This window comes from Arvicanthis niloticus, chromosome 5 (genome assembly GCF_011762505.2).
Source record: "Arvicanthis niloticus isolate mArvNil1 chromosome 5, mArvNil1.pat.X, whole genome shotgun sequence".
Lineage (NCBI taxonomy): Eukaryota > Metazoa > Chordata > Mammalia > Rodentia > Muridae > Arvicanthis > Arvicanthis niloticus.
Window position 1 is genome coordinate 102,015,055 of NC_047662.1, and position 23,418 is coordinate 102,038,472.

Genomic DNA, 23,418 nt, shown 5'->3' on the forward strand with positions numbered 1-23,418 from the left:
TAAGCCTCAATTCAGAAAACAATTACACGAAGGAAAAACACAAAGGTCAGGGATCACTGGTCAAGAGCAAATGGCCTCAAAAGAAAGACTTGGGGTTGTTTGAGAACCAGGTGTATAGTCCAAGTGTATAAACCCAGAAATTTTAAAAAGAAAGAAAAAACTAGAGAAGACCACAGAGATGATACAGCTAGAGAAGACCAGACAATGCCAAAGATCTCCCCCAAAAGCAGTCACCCCGGTCTTATTTCTCTCCCTCATCTCTCCGCCCAAATAATTAAATCCTCACATTCCAAGCTCGCCCTCAACTCCCCGGTACTCTACCTTCTTTACCAAATCTGGGCTCTTCTCCTGGACCTGCTCTAGCTCCCACTGAGCTTTCACTTAAGCGAGAGATTTCTACTGAGCCTGTCTTCTGAGCGAATTAGTCCCCTTAATCCGAACTCATTTGCCCGCATCCCGTCTGCCCTCCGCCCCTTCAACTCCGGTCCCGTCACTCTGACCCTTCGCCCAGAATCCGCCCTGAGTCGTCGGTCGTAGTCCGGCTCTTTCTCCCTCCTGATCCATTACTCCAGATCCTTTCATCCATCCCTCCGGGCCCCTAGACACCCGGTCCCCAGCTTCCCTCCTCCCCGATCGCCCTGTACCGGCCCCTTCCCCCAACTCCGCCCCTCTCTCCCCCTCCCCCAGAGACAGGCCCCCTCACCTGAATGCCGCTGCTGTCCCGAAAGCTGAAAGGTACTGGCGCCGCCCGGCCTCCCGGGCTCAGTCTCCGCTGGGCTCCCGATGCCCCTAGGGAGAGCGAACAGCACCTCTTCCAACTCTACCCGCCCCGACCCAGACCGTCACCGTAGCCACCGCCAGTACCACAGCCGCCATGTTGAAGGCCTACTTCCCTCCTCCTTCCCTTCGGCGCTCCGCCCCTTTAGGCGTCTGACGTCATGGCGCCGCGCCCCACCCGCCCCGACCAATGGGAGGAGCCGACAGTGACGTAACTAAATCCCTCTTCTAAAGCTGAAGAGTTCCTGCAACCTGGAGCTTCCATACTGAAATGACAACCCTGAGGACCCTAAAGGAAAGAAGAAAGGAGGGGTCACTGAGAGGGTAAGACTCAGGGTTAGAGACGCGGCCAAAGCAAGGACACACCCAAAGCCTTAGCCGTGAATCCCGGAAATTCGACTCGTGGACCAGTCTCACACTTTTTGGTCTTACTTTCTCCATTTATTTTGGGGTTTTGTTGTTTTTCAGACCGGGTCTCATATATCCTAGACCCAAGTTTATAAATAAATTGGTTAAACAGTAACTATAAATGTCTCTTCGATTTTAATATCCAGTGCATTCAAAGCAGAAATGTAATCCTAGCCTTCTCTGCTTTCAGTGTATTGGATATCTGCTGAAAATAGGCTCATGGAGAATTTATAATTTGATTAAATTGATATTTTTCTCTAAAATTTCATAATCAATGGAAGAAATAAGCTCATAAGGAGTTAACTCTAGTGAAAGTCAAGAGTATTGATGGTGTGGAAAGTACTTAGAGATCAAATCCAGGGCCTCCTAGGCAAGCATCCTTAGCTGACATCAAGTGCTTTGGAGAAAAGTTATACCTCTATGTACAGAAAGCACGGTACACTGCCATATCTACTTTTCCAGCCTTGTTTTGTCTCCAGAATTTAAGTAGCAGACAAGATGGTATTTGAGCTTTGAAAAATGAGGCGTCTCTAACTCTGGGTGCAACATTCGGAGGCAGGGATTTTCAGTAATCTATATTTAGCTGATGGAGTTATGGAAAGGCCAGTGAGCAGAGGAGAACTCTTGAGAATGAAAGTGGTCGTAGTAACTGGATGGCTCGCACATGGGACCTCTCTGCATTGAGTAAGACACTGCACTAAAATGAAAGCAGTGAACGTTGGGGAGTAGGGGTGGACTTTGGCAACTTCAGGAGAGGCTTTACTACAGCACTGCAGTATAGAAAGGAATGGTCGGGGTTTCCAGCTCTGTGTGTGTGTGTGTATGTGTGTGTGTGTGTGTGTGTCTGTCTGTCTGTCTGTCTGTCTGTCTGTCTTTGTCTCTCTTGTTTGAAGCAGAGTCTTGTGTAATCTAGACTGGCCTCAAACTTGAAGTATTTAGTACTGGCTGTCCTGGAACTCACAGAGATTGGCCCATCTCTGCCTCCAGAGTGCTGGGATCAAGAGTTGTACAACCATACTTGATTTAAACTAGGCTCTTACAGATCTCTTATTAACAGAAACAGAAACTGCCTGGAGCACAAGAGAATAGCAAATATCTATAATCCCAGCATTTGAGAGGCTAAGGCAGGAGTATCCAGTTATCCTCAGTGTACTGAGATATCAAGGCCAGCCTGAGCTACATGAAATCCTACCCCTGGCATAAATATAAAATAGGGCTGATAGTACAACTCAATGATAGAGCCCATGTTTGCCTAAAAGACATAAGTTTAGCCAAACTAACCTTAAAATGCTGGCAAAATAATTAATTAATTAGACAATAACTTCTAAACAGATGTGGAGAGAATATTAACTTGGGAATCAGAAACAATGTAAGATGCACATATGTAATATATTGGTGCTCTTAAACAAATAGATTTTAACTCACTCAACAAATACTCTTAGTACTGGGATACAGGTAATACACGGATGCAAAAGCACTCAGAAAGTTGAAGGACGCAAGAGAACCGCGCTGTCTCAGCACTCGGGCGATGGGAGACAGAGGCAGTCAGAGCTCTGTGAGGTGGAGGCCAGCCTGATCTACATAATGAGCTCAAGGCCAACCAGGGCCACAAAAGAAAAAAAAAAAAGTAAAGTTAAGGCTAGATGATTGTGAATCCCAGGCCAGCCTGCCTGGGTTAGTAAGACCCTGCCTTTACAAAGATGTCAACAAGGACTGGAGAAATGGCTCCCTGGTTAAGAAAGTTCTCTTGCAGAGGACTCAGGTTCATGTCCCAATACCCAGGATGGGAAACTCACAACTACCTATAATCCAGCACCAGGGGGATCTGATACCTCTGGCCTCTACAAGTGTACACATGGAGATGTTGCAGGGTATTTGATCATACTGTGAACCTAGAGCTTGTGTTATTTACTGGGAAAAAAAACTGGTTCTGGTTGTGGCTGACTCAGCCTTAGCACACACCTTTAATCCCTCTGGCTGGAATACAGACACACCCTTAGTACAGACCTTTAATCCCAAATAATGAAGGTAAAGTTAGTTTATAGAAGGAAGCACCCATGTTTGAAAGTGATGTCTAATTGGGTGACAGACAAAGGGACAAATCAGAGAAAGATTTGACAGAATAGGATACGCCCAACTCTCACAAAAAGAGAGAGGAAAGGAAAGCTACATAAGGTGCAGTGCAAAGAGAAAGGGGGGAAGGAGAGAGGCAGTTTTACCTGGAGAGTTTTGCAAAGACAGGTTGAAGAGAGAACAAGCTAGACACAGGTGAAGTCAGAACGAGCCAGAGAATGAGAAGGAGCCAGAAGATTAGAACATACTGCCAAAGTTAGTATGAGACCAAGCAGAGAAATCTATTGAGAAGCCAGACTGAATCAGTCAGCTTGGAGAGGAGTTTGAGCCATAACAGTTGAATTGAGTTGAATCAGCCAGCCAGAGTTTGTAAAGAACTAGAAGCTGGGCAGTGGTGGCGCATGCCTTTAATCCCAGCACTTGAGTTCCAGGACAGCCAGGACTACACAGAGAATCCCTGTCTCGAAAAACCAAAAAAAAAAAAAAAAACAAACAAACAAACAAACAAACTAGAAAGGCTGAGCTTACTCAGCAGTAAGTCTCAGAGGCTGAAAACATTCTAGGCCTAGATTAGATTGTACAGAGGCTAGAAGCTTAGGTTAGCAGACAGAGACAGTAAGCCTCTGAAACAACAATTACATCAGGTGAAAAAAAGTTACTATTACTCACAGATATACACATAATTAAAAACTACTAATAATAAATCTTTTTTTGTTTTGTTTTGTTTTGCGAGACAGGGTTTCTCTGTGTAGCCCTGGCTGTCCTGGAACTCACTCTGTAGACCAGGCTGGCCTCAAACTCAGAAATCCACCTGCCTCTGCCTCCCAAGTGCTGGGATTAAAGGCGTGCGCCACCATTGCCCTGCATAATAAATCTTTTTAAAACAGAAAGCAATGCCCACTTTGGCAGGACATATACTGAAATTGGAATGATTTGGAAATTAGCATGGTTCTTGGGCAAGGATGTCAGGCAAATTCATGAAGCACTCATTCCAATAACTTTTCATTAGTATAAATACCGTTCAGGGCCTGGAGAAATGACTGAACCATTAAGAATATTGCCTTGCTGCTCTTTCAGAAGACCCAAGTGTGGTTTCTAGAATCCACATCCACCTATAACTCCAGTTCCAAGGAATAACACTCTCTTCCCATCCACATGGGCACCTAGACATGCATGGTGCACATACAGACAAGTAAACACGCATACATACACATAAATAAAAACAAATTTTAAAAATTTAATTATTAAAAACTCATGGTGTATAATATTGAAAGAATTTTAATTGTTCCTCTAATCTTGTTTTATTATTAAGGGAAAACACAAATTTTCTTATTCAAAAACAAAGTTAAAGAATTTTATATACATATATACATTTGTGTGTATATATATATGTACACACACACACACACACACATATATATATATATTTGAGACATATAGTTTTACTATATATTTTATGATACATAGTTGCCTTACACTTACTAGGTAGCATAGAGTGGCTTTAAATTCTGAAATACTGAGACTAGGATGTGTACTTCCATACTCTGCCAACAATCCATGCTGACTGTTAAGCCCAGAACTCCATAGGCCAGCTGACTGCGGAACGTTTGATGGGTGCCATACTCTCTCAGGATGGACTCAATGAATGGGAAATTATACTAACTACAATTTCTAAGTCAGGCATGATGGCGCACATATAACCCTGACATTCCAGAACAAATGTAAGAGTACTTGGACTATATAATGAGTTGAAGGTGGACGTGTGTGTGTGTGTGTGTGTGTGTGTGTGTGTACGCATATGTGTGTGTTATGTGTGTGTTATACATACACACACATGTTGGCGTGTGTGGGGGTACACTGAAGGCTTACCCCAGGAATACACTTGTCTCTGATTTCTAAGTGAGTGCTGGGCATTACAGGTAGATGTCATCTCCCCCTGACTTTTATGGCTTTTACGTGGATTCTGGGGATCCCCACGTTTGTGCCTCGAGGGTTTTACTCACTAAGCCTCCTCTTCAACCCTTGACCTTAATAATCTTTAGAGAGTTGTGGTGACAAGCACACAGTGGGAGTTATCAATGCTAGATTGCTAAGTGACAAACTGTGGAGTCAGTGTGTTTGCCTGTGCCTTTAAACATTTCATACGCCTCCTGAGAGTCTACTTCTGCGCAGGGCGAGGACAGGCATCCTGTTCAATCTGCCTAGCCCAGTGTGAGTCACCACTGGAGTTTACACCTGGAAACTGACAACTATGGATTACTTCCTGAAATGTAAAGACTTACTTGTTTTCCTAGGAAAATGCCCCTAGTCCCCCATACTCTCTACACCTTTTTTTTTTCCTTAGACAGGATCTCATATAACCCAGGCTAGCTTCAGACTCTCTATGTAACTGAAGATGACCTTAAACTCCTGATCTCCCAGCCATTCATCCTAGGTACAGGGTTACTGGTGTTTCTCAATAAAAACGATCTTCCATTACAAAAGAATAAATGCATAAATTTTTAAAAATCTAAAATGTTAAAAAGAAAGATAGGAGACTTGTATTTGAATCATAAGATAGGAAGAACTTGTGTATATTAGTCAAGGTTCTCCAGGGACACAGAACCTACACAATAGTTGTATAAATAGTTGAAAGGGCCTTCAGCTATCTACAGAGAAAGGGAAATCAGTTTGTAGCATTATTGTGGCAGCAGAGAAGTCTTGTTACAAAGGGACTACAGGCTAGTAATCTTGGAATGCCAGTAGTATAGCCCTGTCCAAATCCAAATCTCAGAACGAGGAAAAGCAATTCTCAATAAAAGGCCAGCTTGATCTACAGAGCAAGTTCCAGGACAGCCAAGGCTATCTACAAAAATACCCTGTCTCAGGGGGAAAAAAAAAAGCTGTGCCTTCAAATATAATCATTCATAGATTGATGTATTAGGGCCAAGGCTTCAACATAAGAATCTGGAAGCAGACACAATCTAATTCATAGCAAATCATACACACCAGAGAGAATCTAGAACAGAAGAGACACTAAATAGCCAAGTAAACAAAATAGCTTAGCCAGTTGATCACTGTCAGCCATAGCCAGCTGTGCAGACATACTTGCTGTCGTCTACCACAAAAGAGTCCCATACTACAAGGTCTCCCAGAGGGACTTCCTCAGTTTACCCTAAAACCATGACGTTACCTGACTTGCTGTATTCTTAATTCCACCCTGTAAATTAACAAGCTTCACGACTCTACAAGGGACTTTGTTTAGGAAGGTCTGTCTGCTGACCCATCTCTGTCAACTTCCTGCCTCCTTGGCGATAAAGCTATCCTCAGGGAAATGGGTTCAAGACCACCCTCATTTCTCCAAACACTGTCTCCACACCGTCTTCCCTCAGTTGATGAAGGAGGCTCAAACATGGATTCTCTCTGCATCTGTCGTCTCATCTGGCTCCTGTTCAGAGTAATAAACACACAAAAGAGGTGTCCAAGAGAGTGCAGCTACTCTGATCAGCTTCGAAAGTAGCAGTGCCTGATGCTGATGAGTGAACAAACAGATCCATCAACAGGACCTGGGAATGTCCAAAGTTTAATGAACAGCTTGGCCTCTAGGCTATGGAAAATGGAAGCCCGTGTGGTGGCTGTCTCAGGGTTTCTATTGCTGTGATAAACGCCATGATCAAAAGCAACTTGAAGAGGAAAGGTTTTATTTCACCTTATAATTTATAAGTCCATCAATGAGGGAAGCCAGTGTAGGAATCAGGGTGCTAGAACTGATGCAGAGTCCATGGAAGAATGCTGCTTCCTGGCTTGCTCTTCATGGCTTGCTCAGCCTGCTTGCCCTGTTGTGGTGGCTTGGTTTGGTTTAGGTTTAGGTTTAGGTTTGGGTTTGGGTTTAGTTTGGTTTAGTTTGGTTTAGGTTTGGTTTAGGTTTGGTTTGACTTGGTTTGGGTCTGAGACTGGATTTCTTTGTGCTATAGCCTTGACTTTTTTTTTTTTTTTTTTTTTTTTTTTTTGGTTTTTAGAGACAGGGTTTCTCTGTGTAGTTCTGGCTGTCCTGGAACTCACTCTGTAGACCAGGCTGGCCTCGAACTCAGAAATCCGTGTGCCTCTGCCTCCCAAGTGCTGGGATTAAAGGCGTGCGCCACCACCCATAAGACAGCAATCTTGATGCAGACAGCAAGAGGTAGAGGTTTATTTGAGAATCAACGCATTGAGGCCAGGACCCATAACCCCACTCCTGTTCACTGATGCACCCCACTCCTGTTCACTGATGCACCCACTCCTGTTCACCGATGCACCCCACTCCTGTTCACCGATGCACCCCACTCCTGTTCACTGATGCACCCCACAACTGTTCACCGATGCACCCACTCCTGTTCACTGATGCACCCCACTCCTGTTCACCGATGCACCTACTCCTGTTCACCGATGCACCCACTCCTGTTCACCGATGCACCCCACTCCTGTTCACCGATGCACCTACTCCTGTTCACCGATGCACCCACTCCTGTTCACCGATGCACCCCACTCCTGTTCACCGATGCACCCACTCCTGTTCACCGATGCACCCACTCCTGTTCACCGATGCACCCACTCCTGTTCACCGATGCACCCACTCCTGTTCACTGATGCACCCCACTCCTGTTCACTGATGCACCCCACTCCTGTTCACTGATGTACCCACTCCTGTTCACTGATGCACCCACTCCTGTTCACTGATGCACCCACTCCTGTTCACTGATGCACCCCATTCCTGTTCACTGATGTACCCCACTCTTGTTTACTGATGCACCCCACTCTTGTTCACTGATGCACCCCACTCTTGTTCACTGATGCACCCCACTCTTGTTCAACAGGTATAAGTCCCTGCCCCGCAAGCCTGAGGATCTGAGTTTGTTCCCCGGATCACATTGTAGAGGAAAGTTGACTCTGAAAGCTGTCTTCTGACCCTCACATGTGGGTTGTTGCATGTTTGTGCCCATACATATACAATAATGATAACATTTTAAGAAAGATTGGACTAAGGCACTTGCTAGCACATATGAGAACATAGGTTCCATCCCCAGCACTGCAAAATAAATAAAATAAAATAAAACCAGCCAGCTAGCACTCAGGAGGCAGAAGCAGGCAGACCTCTGTGAGTTTGAGTCTGGCCTATACAGTGAGTTCCAGGACAGCCAGAGCTACAGAATAAGACCCTATCTCAAAAAAACAGAAATAAGATATTTTAAAATAAATACACTAAGAACTCTTGAGGTTGATACTTGGGATGAATCAGTTCCAACCATTTTCTATCCCTATTTACTCTGAAAAAAAAAAATTAAGATAACAGAAACTAAGTATGTGGCTGGCCTAACAGCCATATAACACTTAAGGGCAGTTGGGCATCATTTGTTTGTTTGCTTGCTTGCTTGTTTTGGCATCTTAGTAACAGGACATCTTGACTGACACTTCCATAATTATAGTGTTCAGAAAGAGAGCTGGATGTGCTAACACATGCCTGGAATCCCAGTACTAGTGACTTTGAGGCCAGCCTGGGATATATAGATAATGAGTTCAAGACCAGCCTGAGCCACATAGATAGTGACTTTAAAGAGACATAGTGCAGAGTGCTCAGCAGTTACAGGCACTGGGTGCTCTTCAAACCAGGTTTGGTTTCCTAGCATCCACATGGCAGCTTACAACTGTCCTTAATTCCAGTTCCAGAGGATATACCACCCACTTTTGACCTCCATGTGCATCAGGCATGCCCATGGTGCATATTCCGCTATGCAGGTAAAAAAGACATGTAGTGAAACTCAACATTAAAAACAAATGCAGACAGAGAAGGATAGTTTCCTGAAAGAAAGAAAAAAAAATTAAGCCAGGCAGTGGTGGCGCACGCCTTTAATCCCAGCACTTGGGAGGCAGAGGCAGGCAGATTTCTGAGTTCGAGGCCAGCCTGGTCTACAGAGTGAGTTCCAAGATAGCCAGGACTACAAGGAGAAACCCTGTCTCGAAAATAAAATAATAATAATAATCGAAGTATATTACTAGAAAAAAATAAGTTTTGAGAACAAGGGGAAGAAAATCAATCACTAGGTTCAATTCACATCACCAACAAATGTCTGTAACTCCAGTTCCAGGGGATCCATCACTCTCTTCTGGCCCTGTAGACTTTGCATACACATGGTGCATACATATACAGGCAAAACACTCATACTCACAAAATAATAAATTAATTTCTGTTTGTTTTCAACATATTCCAACCACAATTCTCCTCCCTCCTCTCCTTCCAGTTCCCACATCCTACTTTTCCTCTCCCCTCCTCCTCCATTCCCCTTTCATAAAGAAGCAGGCCTCCCATAGTAAGCTACAATAAGACTAGACACAGACTGGAGAGATGGCTCAGAGGTTACGAGCACTGACTGTTCTTCCAAAGGTCCTGAGTTTAATTCCCAGCAACCATATGGTGGCTCACAATCATCTGTAATGGGATCTGATGCCCTCTTCTGGTGTGTCTGAAGACAGCTACAATGTACCTGTATAAATAAAATAAATAAATCTTTAAAAAAATAAATAAGACTAGGCAGGAACTCTCATATCAAGGCTGGACAGGCAACCCAGTAGGAGGAAAAGGGTCCCAAGGGCCATCAAAAAAGTCCAAGACCCTCAGCTTTCAAAGCCCACACTATATCATGTAACATTATGTATCTGTTATAAAAACAGATTATATGTTATATGTGATTATATGTTGTTACATTACAAGAGATTGAACCTATGACCTTGTGCTTACTAGGTGAAATCAACTGTTTCTTCTACACACCCTTGGGAGTAAGAGAAAGGCTTCACCACTGTGATTGACAGCTAAGTGTCTCTCCAGTCCTTTAGTCCTGCCTAGAAGATGGGAGGCAGAGCTGACCACTCCACACATGTCATCATGGCGTTGTCTTTCTGGGGTCTAGCACTCACTCTCTACAAGTCACCTCATTAAAGCAAGAAGTACTCCTTCCTCCCAACTATCCAGGAGCTCCTGGCTGGCGAAATGGCTCAGCAGTTGAGAGCACTTCCAGAGATTCAGACTGGTTCCCAGTACACTCAGTTGATGGCCTGTAAGTCCAGTTGCAGAGGAGTCCAGTCCTTATTCTGACCTCTGTGGGCTCCCACACACAAAAAAGCACACATATGCATAAATAAAAATAAAATATAAAAAGAAAAAACTTCTGTAGTATATAATAAATAGCACATGCTTGGAATCCGATCGCTTGGGAGACAGAGTCGGGGAGATCACTTCTGAGCTCACAAACAGTCTGGTCTACACTATTCCAGGTCATCCATGACTACAAAATAAGAGCTTGTCTCAGAAAGAGAGAGAGACACAGAGACACAGAAAGACAGAGAGAGATTGATTCTGTGTCAAGAATGGAGACCAATACTAGTAGTTCCTAACTTTTACTGGTATGGCTGTCATTTTTCCTTTTTTTCTTTTTGGCTCTATGGTGGCATAAAAACAACAGCTGTTCACCAGAAACCCTCTTAGAGCCAGATGTGGTGGCACATTGTAATCCCAGGACTTGGGAGACTTGAGCAGGAATATATTGAGTACAAGGACAACCTGAGATATATAGCAAAATTCTAACCCTCCCTTCCCTTCCCTCCCCTCCCCCAAAAAATACCAAAGAGGGCCTGGAGAGATGACTCAGTGGTTAGGAATACTTGTTGCTCTTGCAGAGGACTTGGGTTCAATTCCCAATACCTACATGGTGGCTCACAATGTTCTATAACTCACATGGTATGCATTGATACATCTAACCCACACCTAGACTCTTTTAACTAAAAAAAGAAGGGAAGGAGGTAGAGAGAGGAAAAGGGAGGCAGGGAGGGAGGGAGGGATAATACTTGGATTTTGGATCTTTTGCTGAGCTCCTGGTTCTGGGTACAATCTTCTGTTGTAGTTCTGACACAGTGGCAAAGAGCTACAGTTCCCATGGTCAAGGCGCAAACAACTGAAAGTGTGCAGGAGCTGCGCTAAGGTGCTCAGATTCAGTTCGTGATTCTTGGAGGAAAGTGCCTTTTCCTTCTGAGTCATCGCTTAGCAGCCTGCTTTTCTTTGTTTTTGATACAATCTCATGTAGCACAGGCTGGTCTCACATTAGATATATACCAAAGGATAACCTGTAACTCTTTTTTGTTTGTTTGTTTTTTAAGAGCCAATTTCTATAGTAATTTTAAAGCTATTTTTAGATTCATTTATTTTATTACTTAGGGGGTGTGAATGTCTTGCCTTCAGGTAATGAATAGGCACCATATAAATGCCTGGTGCCCCCAAAAATAAGAAGAGAACATTGGATCCCCTGGGACTAGGGTTGCATCTGACTGTGAGCTGCCATCTGGGTGCTGGGAAATAAACCAGAGTACTTTGTAAGAGCAGCAAGTGCTTTTAACCACTGGGCCATCTCTCCAAACCTCACCTGATACCCTTGAGCCTCCGGCTCCTATCTCCAAGATAATCTAGCAGATGCTAGATTATAGACTTGAGCCATGATACCAGATACCAGTGTTAAGATTCTTAAATGCACTTGTTTGTTTGTTTGTTTGTTTGTTTATCTAGGGTTTTTTTGGTGGTGGTAGTTGTTTTTGTTTGCTTATTTTTGTTTTTTTTTTTTGGTGTTGATTTTTTTGGGTTTTTTTGTTTGTTTTTTGTTTGTTTGGTTGGTTTGGTTTGGTTTGGTTTGGTTTGGTTTGGTTTTGGTTTTTCGAGACAGAGTTTCTCTGATATAACCCTGGCTGTCCTGGAACTCACTCTGTAGAGCAGGCTGGCCTCGAACTCAGAAATCCACCTGCCTCTGCCTCCCAAGTGCTGGGATTAAAGACATGCACCACAACTGCTCAGTTTAAATGTACTTTTAATCCTATATTTTTAATTTATAATAGATGTATCTGGTGTAACCTCATCCTAAATAGAGGAGTATATGTATATCTTTATGTATTTTTCTCATTCAACATGTTAATTACAGAGGATAGAAGATTAAACTATCCCTCAGTTCCCAAATCTATCGAAAGAACTTAGGTTTGCAGGGTGACTGAGGTCCTAAGGCTCCACTGGGGGTGGATGGCTTCTTATGTCATTTGTTTTTTTTGTTTTGTTTGTTTGTTTGTTGTTGTCTTTGATGGGGAAGAGAAGAAAAGATGGTGTGTTAAATAAAACATCATATCAATAAATTTATTTTGCCTAGTAAGATATTACACCTGTTGCACCAGCTATTTGAGAGGCTGAGGTGGGAAGATTATTTAGCCTAGGAGTTTGAGTCCAGCCTGGCAACATGAAGAAAGCCTGACTATTAAACTAAAACCAAATCAAAACTGAGAGTTGGTAGGTCATGTCTGCAATTCCAACACCCAAGAAGCAGAAGAGGAATGATCAGAATTTCATGGCCAGGTAGGGCTACATATTATTTCAAAACCAAAACTTACTGTGTTCAAGAAAAAAAATAGTTTTCTGAAGTAATCTTGCTATGTTTTTCTGAAACTCTTGGGTTTAGGGGACCAGAAGTGTAATAGCTAGCTAGCTTGCTAATTTTTATAAATATATTTATTTTTATAATATATTAATATATACATAACACAACAAACACCATATAAGTATATGAGTATATGCTTATATAAATAGATGTTATTTACACATTATCTATTTTTATATGTGTGTGGACATGACCAGAGGAAAACTTGTGGAAATCACTTCTCCCCTTTCACCGAATAGGTTTCAGGGATTGAATTCAAGTCAGGGTTGACTGTATGCGCCCTTTGTCCACAGAGCCATTTTACCAGCCGTAGCAGTTCTCTCTCTCTCTCTCTCTCTCTCTCTCTCTCTCTCTCTCTCTCTCTCTAATGTTTTTTATTGGATATTTTATTTACATTTCAGATGCCATCCCCTTTCCCCATTAGCAGTTCTCTTAATAACTCACAGGTACAGGCTACTTACTACACCTGGACAACAGCATTGACTTTCTAACCCAAGTTGAACCCTAACACTAAAACCCCATCAATGACACCCCACTATCTTCATCTGGAACTGTCCTACCCATCCCTGAGGTGATAGGGCAGTCACTTTGAAAGGAAGATGGATCAGTGTCTCGTGCCTATGAATTTGAGTGTTAGATTTGCTTGTCTCTGGCGATCCCTCTGCCTCTGATTTCTGTGTGAAAGGCGCAGACTTCTGTGTGGCCAGGGAACGTAGCTCAGTGGTGGAGAGCCTGCCTAGCATGAGGGCCTAAGTCAAAGCCTCACCTACTGAACTTTGCACCCAGTCTACTGTGAGCTTTGAACTAAGATGTGTGTCTTATTCCAGTACATAGTTCACTCTGTGTGCCTGGAGGGGAGGAGGGACTGCAGATCCACATTGAAATGGCTGGCTAGAGGGAAGAGTAAGACACAGGGAGAAAAGCTGATGAGAAAGAGCCTCTCAAATAGCCCTCTGCCCATTCCTGGCCTTCCTTCCTGGCTGTTTCTTCCTTCCTTATGCTCTGGAGAGGGTGGGCAAGAGTAGAGGAGAGTGAGAGGAAATTCCTGCTCAAGGACAATAAAATAAAATAAAATAAAATAAAATAAAATAAAATAAAATAAAATATGTGCTCATTTAAGTCAGCGTTCTTATCCTTCCCAACAGCCTCTAGTTCAGCACATTCTAGCTAATAAAGCTCAGAACTCAGTTTTCCTCATATTTCAATTCACTGTAAGTGATCAACACACTGTAAGTCTATCAGAGTTCTTTCGTAACTTGTACTTAAACATAACAAAAATATCCCCAAGCCTACTCTAATGACTCAGCCTGGAGCCTCAGTCAGGTCTGAGGAGAGGAGATAAAACCTCAGAAGTCCCCTTGGGAGGGACAAACGCCTCACCCATTAGCCATGGTAGCTTTCCACACAGATACAACTCTTGTATGTTGGTTGCTAGCCAAGGATGGCTGATGTCAAATGGTCCTCTGATGATTTCCAGTCCCTAGGGTTTCAGGGATACCACAGCAGGTGGGGAGGATTTCTGTCTAGAGTTCCCTCTCCCCATCCCACTTTCTCTGACAGCAGGGAACCCATAGCCAGATGGGATGGGGTGTCAATTCCTGAAGGAGGAAGAAAGAAGGCTGGTAGGACAGCGTGTGGTTCCCTGGACAGAGCAGGACCCTGTGCATCAAAGCAGGGTACAGATGGTCTTCCAAGTAATTAGAGAAATTAAATCCACAGCAATTTAATCCTAATACAGCCATACTGTGAGTGGAGGGAGGAAGGAGTGAGGGAGAGAGCGAGTACACAGTCTGAATCACTAGGTCTGATTGCTTGGGCAAAGTGCTGCAACTTGACATTCTTTCCCACAAACACTGTAGAACCCCATTGCCTTCTCCCACAATTTTCTAACTTAGTTTCATTTTTTTGTCTCTTCCTGCAACCCCACTCTTGCTAAACTGGCCTATATATTAGGGATAATTGATTGTGTAAGGCCCGACAGGTAGGGAGGAACTCCCTCCCTGTTCTTGGGAATTCACGGCCACCCCAATAACTGCAAAGACACCGAACTTGATGTAAAAGCAAAAGGTATATTTCAATCAACGCGTTGAGGTCGCACTTCCAGCCTGTCCTACGAAGAGGCAAGCAGTGAAGTACGACCCCCACTTAGGGAAAAGATAGAGTTTTTATAGTAAGAACCGAAACCCAGGGAAACGAGGGGGAAATATCAAACACAATTTGTCTTGTGGTTCGTTTTGTTCCTGGTATCCAGGATGCATGGGCACACTGAGAACTCCCAACTCAAACTCTCCTGGTATCCAGGGTGCACAAGAATGCTAACTTGAACTCTCAGCTCAAACCCTATTCAATCTATCTTATGGTCAGTTTTTAGTTCCTGGTACCCATAGCACTTGGTCACGATATCTTGAACTCCCAGCTCTGAACTCTATTCAATCTATCATTTATTTTGTCTTGTGGATAGCTAGTTTCCTAGGACCCAGAACGCAGAACAAGCTGATCTGTACTCTTGACTCCATTTGTGGAAGGTTTAAAAATTTTTAACCCTTTCAATTGAAGAATACATTCTTTCTCTGTCTCTCTCTGTGTCTCTCTGTCTCTGTTTCTCCCTCTCCCTCCCTCTCCCTCCTCCTCCCCTTCTCCCTGTCCATCCGCCTCTCCCTTCCCCTCATCTTCCTCCTCCCCCTCCTTCTCCCCTCCCCCTTCCCCTCCCCATATGATTTTAGTACAGTTGAAACAGAGCCTTGCTGTGTAGCCTTGGCTGGCCTGGAATTTTGTAATCCTCCTGCCTCAGCCTCCCAAGTGCTGAGATTATAGGTATTCACAGCCATGATAAAATAGAAATTTTCTCTTATAGGTTCTTTCTGCTTCAACTGAATTCTCATTAGTAATTAGAAAATTAGCCAGGTGTGGTGGCACATACCTTTAATCTCAGCATTTAGGAGGTCAAGACAGACAGACAGATCTCTGAGTTGAAGGCTACACAGAGAAACCTTGTCTTGAAAAAAAAATTGTTTGTTTAAACTGGGCATGGTCGGTAAACACCTTAGTCCCAGCACTCCGGAGGCAGAAGCAGGCAGATCTCTGTTCAAGGCCAGCCTGGACTGAATAGTGAGTTCCAGGACAGCCATGACTATGTAGAGAAATCCTGGTTTTTTTTTTAATTACACAATGGTGAGGATTTGGTCTGATGCTACTTATATTATGCTAATCTGGTCCCCAAAATTACATGGGAATCCGCACATCTGCACATAAGATGCTGAGGGACCCTGCCCCCAGTTGGTTTTGATTGGTAAATAAAGTTGCCAGCGGCCAATGGTTGGACAGAGAGACAGGGGCGGGACTTTAGGATTCCTGACAAGGGACTAGAAGGAGCAGGAAGGAGATTGCTACCATTCCAGGAAAGGAGAAGGCAGGACAGACAGACAGCCAACATGTAAGAGCCTGGGAAGAGCAACCCCAGCCCCAGCCCCCACTGGGTCTAGAGTCACATTAATGAAATATAGATTTTAGTAAATGGTAACTCAGGAATTTCAGAGGGGAAATGTTAGCCATGTGAAGGTGTGGGAGTAGCCCAGCCTTGGGCTGTTTAAGGCATATTAAAATATAAAGCTGTGTGTGTGTGTGTGTGTGTGTGTGTGTGTGTGTGTGTGTGTCTTTCATTTGGGAACCAGAACATTGGAGCAGGTAGCAAGGAACGAGTGTGCATAGCCGCTGCCAGGTTGTTTAGAGAAGAGATTAATTGGCAACTGCAAAAGCACATGGTTGATAAACCATCACTTTGGAGACTAAGACAGAAAGTTTGTGAGCTTTAGGTCCACCTGGATTATTTAGTAAATTTAAAAAGTGGAAAACTATTAGGCAACATACCCAGTAGCAATGAGACTTGACCTAGAAACCTGAGATAATGAGTACTGTTGGATTTTGATTCAATCAAAGTAGTTAAGAGTAATAGAATGGCCAGCAGTAGTGACTCACACATTTAATCCCAGCTCTCGGGAGGCAGAGGCAGGCCAATATTTTGAGTTCAAGGCCAGCCAGTTCAAGGCCTAGAATATAGAGTGAATTCCAGGACAGCCAGGTCTATGCAGAGAAACGCTGTCTTAAAAAAACAATCACCACCCCCACACACACATGTCTCCAATTATAGCTTTAAGAAGACACTCATATTGATAAATATAGATGAAACATTTTTGTGTGTATATGGATCTTTTTCTTGGTATGTGTCTAGGCTAGCCTAGACCTCTTGTTATTCCCGTGTGCCTCATAACCTCAGCTGTTCTAAAGGATCTAGTGTCAGACCAACCTTTTGGCACTGGCTGTGGACAAAGAGGCTTTGTAGTGGATTGGCTCCTGCTGCTTGTATTCTAATGCTAATTCTGGTTCCTCAAGAGCTGGTTGCCTTAGAGAGGAGAGTACAGGCAGACCCAAGTGACCTTTGTGACCTTGCTCCCAAGTTATTTCTGATTGGTGAATAAAGATATCCACGGCTAATAGCTGAGCAAAAGAGAGAGAAGTAGGTGGGTTTTAGGGTTCCCGGGCATGGGCGGGTTGGAGGAGAACCTCAAGGGAAGGAAGAAGGTGAGGAGGAAGAAAAGGTCACCGTGGGTTAGAAGTCAAGAAAACATGGCCCTGAGGAATGGCCAATTGGAGTTAAGAACAGCCCAGATGTGAAACATAGTATAACTCAGGGTTATGGATAGGAAATAGATTTTAATAGCATAGAGGGTAGATATCTGCCCAGTTCTAGTGCTGATTAAGGCTTATTGTAAATACAAAGGTTGTACATGGTTTTTTTAATCTGGGAACTAAACAGTCAAAGGCAAGTTAGAACCCCCAGATGGGGATTAAAAATTTCTACAACAAGGCATTATGAAGATCCAGAGGCACAGAAGGCCTTAACATAATGGCCTATGCCTAGGACAATGTCTTGCTTTGTGGTGGGCAATTTCTAGTATTGATCCCACTATGACAGACAGTGAACTGTGTCCCTGAACCAGGGTTTGGGGAGGAAAAAAAAAAAGCGTTGAGCAACTATTTGTTTTTTGTCCTGCCTCTGTCATTTATTCACTGGCTTTTGTGTTGCCTGACCCCTGAGGCTCAAGATTCCCCTTCGCTGAATGGCAATGATAATCTTTCTTTCTTTCTTTCTTTTTTTGTTTGTTTGTTTGTTTGTTTGTTTGTTTTTCGAGACAGGGTTTCTCTGTATAGCCTGGGCTGTCCTGGAACTCACTCTGTAGACCAGGCTGGCCTCGAATTTAGAAGTCTGCCTGCCTCTGCCTCCCAAGTGCTGGGATTAAAGGCGTGCTCCACCACCGCAGGGCTAAGTAACAAAATTTAAACAGAGGTGGGGGTTCGGCCCACTGCCAGCAGTGTCATCTCTGGATAGGTAGTCCTGGATGGCATAAGAAGTCAAGGTGGGCAAGCCATGGAGTGCCAGCCAGCAAGCTGTGTTCCTCTGTAGTGCCTGTTTCGGTCGTCTCCGAGTTCTTCCGGTGAGTGCCTGCCCTAGCTTCCGGTGAGTGCCTGCCCTAGCTTCCGGTGAGAGCCTGCCCTAGCTTCCTTGATGATGTGTTGTGATTCAGACTTGTAAACCCTCTCTTCCCTGAGCTGCTTTTGATCCTGGTGTTTATTTCCACAACAGAAACAAGGTAGGGCACCTCTGGTCCCTGTTCTCCTTTAGCAGGCTTGGGGAAGATGCTGGTTTAGTAGTATCCTGACCTCCTCTGGTCCCTGTTCTCCTCGAGCAGGCTTGGGGAGGATGCTGCTGTGGTAGTATCCTGACCTCTTTTCCTCTCCCTCACTCTTTTGTCATAGGTCTCCTGTAGCCTAGCCTGGCTCCAGACTCACCTTGTGTGACCTTGAATTCCTGGTCCTCTGCCTCTACCTTCTGAGTGCTGGGATTCAAGGCATTCGCCATCAGAACAGCCTTTTGTTCTTTTCTAAGGCTGGGAGGCCCAGCTGTTCCATCACAACTTCCAACACTTCTACACCCTCCAAAAGATTCCTTTTTCCACATCACATTAATGACAATCCAGTCCTGTTACTTATGATCTGATTATAAGAGTCTACCTTCACTAAACTACTTTGGCATATGGATTCATTTGAGTTGGAAACAGATGAAAATTCACAGATTCGGGAGGAAACCATGTTGGCGCTTCCCTGAGCCTCCCAGTAGCTGGGGTTACAGTCAGGGTCAACACTGATACACCCTTTCTGGAAAACAGTTGGCATAATCAATCTTAAAACATTTATAACCATTGGCTTCATACTGGGACTGTGGTCCTAGACTAGAAGCACAACTCAGCTGTAACCGAGCACAGTATGTTTGCATCACCTTGAGTGCAAAGACAAATAGCATGGCTAAGAAAGAAGGGGCTAGGGAGAAATGCATAGAGATCATTTCCAAAGCAGTCCTGTCCTCAAAGGAAAGGTGAATATTTTACTGGGGATTCTGTGCCTATTCATGTGGGAAAGTACTGCAGATGGGCACGTTCTTGAACATGCTTAGTTTAAGGTGACAGGGAGAAATGACAGATGCACTTTTGGGGCATGCTTAGCTCAAAGCCATTGTTTTTCTAATCTCCATGACAAAAATCCCTAGCAGAAGCAACTTAGGGAAGAGAAGTTTATTTCTGCTTATGGTTTCAGAGGTCACATGTCACAGAAGGCATGGTGGCTGGGACAGCTGTGTCCATAGCACTGAGGGAACTAGTGACTGGAAGTTTGTCTTTCTAAGGTGCTTCCAAAAGTCCTGGGGTTGTATAAGGTAGAGATACAAGCAGTGGGCAAGGGACTAGAAAGATGGCCCAGTGTTTAAGAGCACTGACTGCTCTTCCAGAAGTCCTGAGTTCAATTCCCAGCAACCACATATAGATAGATGGTTCACAACCATCTATAATTCTATAATGAGATTTGGTTCCTGCCCTCTTCTGGTGTGTCTGAAGATAGCTACAGTGTATTCATATACATAAAATAAATAAATCTTAAAAAAAAAAATTACCGACGGGCAGTGGTGGCACATGCCTTTAATCCCAGAAGATTGGAAGTCCGTATTTTCCTAGCAGTCTTCAGATGAAGATGTAGAACTCTCAGCTCCTCCTGCACTGTGCCTGCCTGGATGCTGCCATGTTTCCACCTTGATGATAATGGACTGAACCTCTGAACCTGTAAGCCAGCCCCAATTAAATGTTGTCCTTTATAAGAGCTTTCTTGGTCATGGTATCTGCTCACAGCAGTAAAACTCTAATTAAGAGACCATGTATCCAACCCCCATACCATGTATCCCAGACTGACCTCAGACTCATTATGTGATCAAGGATGACCTTAAGCTCCCTAAACTCCCAATTCTCCAGCGTATACCTTGGAGTGGTGCTAGGTCTACAGACTGCACTCCACACTGTTTTATGTAGCACTGGCAATTGAAGGGTAGCACTTTGTAATACTAAGTAAGCAGTCCAGCAACTGAGCCATATCCCTAGCCCTCAGTTACTCTTGATGTCCTGGGGGAAGGATTAGACATTTTAGATGAATATTTCTTAGAGAGGGAGGGAGGGAGGGAAGGGGGAGGGAAGGAGGAAGGGAGAGAGAGAAAGAGAGAGACAGAGAGAGAGAATGTGTGAAGTATGTGTGTCAATGTTCATGTACCTGTATGTACATATGCATCTGGAGGTCAGAGGTGGATGTTCTGTATATTTCTCAGTTTCTCTCTGTCCTATTTATTTTATTTGTCTTTTGTTTGTTTATAGGCAGAGTCTTTCCCTGAACCTGGACCTCACTGATTCAAGCCTTCCAAGTTTGTCTGTCTTTTCCTGCTCAACTCTGACAGTACAGACTGCCTAACATGCCTTGCCTTTTTATTTTATTTTATTTTATTTTATTTTATTTTATTTTATTTTATTTTATTTTATTTTATTTTGTGTGTGTGTGGGGGGGGGGTTGAGACAGGGTTTCTCTGTGTAGTCCTGGCTGTCCTGGAACTCACTCTGTAGACCAGGCTGGCCTCGAACTCAGAAATCCACCTGCCTCTGCCTCCTGAGTGCTGGGATTAAAGACGTGTGCCACCACCGCCTGGCTATTTTATTTTTTAAAGACAGGGGTTTTGTGTGTGTGTGTGTGTGTGTGTGTGTGTGTGTGTGTGTAACAGCCCTGGCTGTCCTGGAACTTGCTCCGTATCTTCAAACTTATAGAAGTTCACCTATCTCTACCTCCTGAGTGCTGGGATTAAAGGTGTGGGCCACCGTGCTCCACTTCACACCTTGCTTTTTATGTGGATGCTAGTGATTGATTATACAGGTCCTCATGTTCCTAGAGCAAGCACTGCTACAGAGTCACCTCTCCTGCCCGCACAAACACTCCTTTTATTACTATTTTCTTCTTGCTGTTTTAAAGACAGGGTCTTACTGTGTAGCTAGCCCTAGCTGGCCTGGAACTCAATACATAGACAAGGCTGGTTTCAAACACACAGAGATCTACCTGCCACTGCCTCCTTAGGCTATGTTAAAGGGATGTGCCACTGTGTTAGCTACTATTTATGTGTGTGTTTGGTGATTGACACAAGGTCTCTGTATTCTGTAGCTCTGGGGTAGTGGCAGGCAAGGTGGCTGGTGGGGAACTTTTTTCCACCATTTTTTGTCCCCCATCTACTATTTTTTAGTTTAAAAAACTGTTTATGCAATGTATTTTGATCAGCTGGGCAGTGGTGGCACACACCTTTAATCCCAGTAGAGAGGCAGAGGTAGGTGGATCTCTGTGATTCTGAGGCCAGACTGGTCAACAGAGCTAGCTAGTCCCAGGACCGACAGGGCTACACAGAGAAACCCTGTCTGAAAAGAAACAAACAAAACCCAATGTATTTTGATCATATTCTCACCCTAATCTCTATTACCAAATCCTCACCGCCCCCTTTTCCTGGTCTATCAACTTTATGTTCTTTCTCTAAAAAACAAAAGAGAAACAAACAAACAAAAAAACAAAACAAAACAAAACAGGAGCAATGACTCATCAGTTAAGAGTGCTTGAGCCGGGCGGTGGTGGCGCACACCTTTAATCCCAGCACTTGGGAGGCCGAGGCAGGCAGATTTCTGAGTTCAAGGCCAGCCTGGTCTACAGAGTGAGTTCCAGGACAGCCAGGGCTACACAGAGAAACCCTGTCTCAAAAAAACAAAAAAACAAAACAAAAACAACAAAAAACAAACAAACAAACAAACAAAAAAAGAATGCTTGGCTGCTTTTCCAGAGGACCTGGGTTCAGTTCTCACATGGCAGCTCAAACCTGTCTGTTAACTTCAGTTCCAAGGATCCAGTGCCCTCACACAGACATACAGACAGGCAAAACACCAATCACATAAAATAAAAAACAAATTAAAAACAAACAAAAACACACACACACAAAGAAACAAAACAAGCTCTCTCTCCTCCAGCTGAGCAAGATGCCCAAAGGAAAGAAGGCCAAGGGGAAGAAGGTGGCCCCGCCCCTGCCGTCGTCAAGAAACAGGAGGCCAAAAAGGTGGTCAATCCTTTGCTTGAAAAAAGGCCCAAGAATTTTGGCATTGAACAGGACATCCAACCCAAGAGATCTCACACTATTCATCAAATGGCCACACTACATCAGGCTGCAGTGGCAAAGAGCCATCCTCTATAAGCCTATAAGAGGCTCAAAGTACCTCCTGCCATTAACCAGTTCTCCCAGGCCCTGGACAGACAAACGGCTACTCAGCTGCTTAAGCTTGCCCACAAGTACAGGCCAGAGACAAGCAAGAGAAGAAGCAAAGGCTACTGGCCCGTGCTGAGAAGAAAGCTGCTGGCAAAGGGGACGTCCCAACTAAGAGACCACCTGTCCTCCGAGCAGGAGTCAATACATACAGTCACCACCTTGGTGGAGAACATGAAGGCTCAGCTGGTGGTGACTGCTCGTGATGTAGACTCCATTGAGCTGGTGGTTTTCCTGCCTGCCCTGTGTCGAAAGATGGGGGAAAGGTCTGCATCATCAAGGGAAGGGCCAGGCTGGGGCGCCTGGTCCACAGGAAGACATGCACCACTGCTGCCTTCACACAGGTTAACTTGGAGGACAAGCCTGCTCTGGCTAAGCTGGTGGAAGCGATTAGGACCAATTATAATGACAGAGATCCGCTGCCATTGGGGAGGCAACGTCCTGGGTCCTGAATTTGTGGCTCGCATTGCCAAGCTGGAGAAGGCAAAGGCTAGAGAACTCGCCACTAAACTGGGTTAAATAAATGTACACCAAGTTTTCTGTACATAAATTACAAAATTTAAAAAAAGAAACAAGCTGGGCGGTGGTGGTGCACGCCTTTAATCCCAGCACTTGGGAGGCAGAGGCAGGCGGATTTCTGAGTTCAAGGCCAGCCTGGTCTACAGAGTGAGTTCCAGGACAGCCAGGGATACACAGAAAAACCTTCTCTCGAAAACAAACAAACAAAAAAAACAAAACAAAAAAAAAAGAAAAGAAAAAGAAACAAAACAACATGGAATCTGTTGCACGTTGGCCAATTACTCCTTAACCTTGGAGTGTGGTTGATATACCCAGAGTACTTCATAAAGAAAATTGATTTTCCTGCATCCAGCAGTAATCAATTGCAAATAGCGTCAGCCATGGCCATGTCTGTCCACTTTGACTGTCGTGCTGAGATTATGCAGGTCTCTTGCATGCAGTCACTGTCTCTGTGAG

At 44.1% G+C, this 23,418-nt stretch overlaps 1 protein-coding gene and 1 long non-coding RNA gene across 5 annotated transcripts in view; one reads left to right on the forward strand and one right to left on the reverse strand.

Moving 5' to 3' along the window:
* Nucleotides 1-928, reverse strand: part of Ubap1 (ubiquitin associated protein 1) — a 41,766-nt gene extending 40,838 nt beyond the window's left edge. Inside the window, exon 1 of one of the 4 annotated variants that reach the window (XM_034502418.2) lies at nt 704-928. The gene's annotated coding sequence lies outside the window, so the exon portion shown is untranslated. Of the gene's footprint in view, nt 1-500; nt 611-703 lie in introns of those variants that run through there. The other 3 variants (XM_034502419.2, XM_076935160.1, XM_076935159.1) reach the window with 3 other exon arrangements.
* Nucleotides 914-21,906, forward strand: LOC143442471 (uncharacterized). The gene is made up of 3 exons (XR_013110716.1): nt 914-1,101; nt 18,121-19,900; nt 20,480-21,906. It is a non-coding gene; the product is annotated as an uncharacterized LOC143442471 (long non-coding RNA).
* The last annotated feature ends 1,512 nt before the right edge of the window (nt 21,907-23,418 follow it).